Raw genomic sequence first — 793 nt, forward strand, 5'->3', positions numbered from 1 at the left:
CTAGCACGCTTTTTGTTGTGGAGTGGGTGCAAGCTGGGTGAGTGATCCTGGTTTTCTGTCTAGAAGTTACACATTCTCTGATACAAACTGCAAATTCTCTGATTAAAAACCCCCAAGTCTGTGTTTTTCCATGATTAAAATCAAGCCACTATATATATCAGGTATCAAGTGAACACTGTTTCACTGATATATTTACAATTTTAAAGCAGTTTGGAAGCCTACCACCAGCGCCTCAATCACTGTAATACAGTTCTAAATACCTGTACATTTTGGTGTTTGATTTGGGGGGTTTTATCATGGAAAATCAGAGCTCCCCCTGCCCCCCTGGGCTTACCAGGACACAGGTCCAGCTGTGGCTGCCCCCCCCCGCCGCTCAACTGCTTTGTGGCACAGAGCAGCCCTGATAGGCCAGTGCCCTGCCCCTGTCAGTGCCCCTCACTCCCAATCCACAGCCCCCCAAGCCCTACTGGTGCCCCTCACTCCCGACCCACAGTCCCCCAGTCCTGCCAGTGACCCTCATCGCCCACGGCCTTCCGGTCCTCCTGGTGCCCCTCGCTCCCCAAACCCCCAGGCCTGCTGGAAGGGGCCTCAGCTGCCAGGGCTATGGGACCAGGTCTGCAGCCCCCTGCCCCCCCCCAGCAGTGGCTCCCCTCCCACACGGGCAGCAAGGCTGGAGTGGAGCCCATGGCAAGGGGCAGATGCGGCTCCCTGCCCCGCCCCCCTTCCCCGGGGCCTCCCCAGCCCGGGGGGGACCCAGGGCGGGAGGGCAGAGTGAGGCAGGGGGCCAACTCCC

Source organism: Alligator sinensis, unplaced genomic scaffold (genome assembly GCF_000455745.1).
Source record: "Alligator sinensis unplaced genomic scaffold, ASM45574v1 scaffold100_1, whole genome shotgun sequence".
NCBI lineage: Eukaryota > Metazoa > Chordata > Crocodylia > Alligatoridae > Alligator > Alligator sinensis.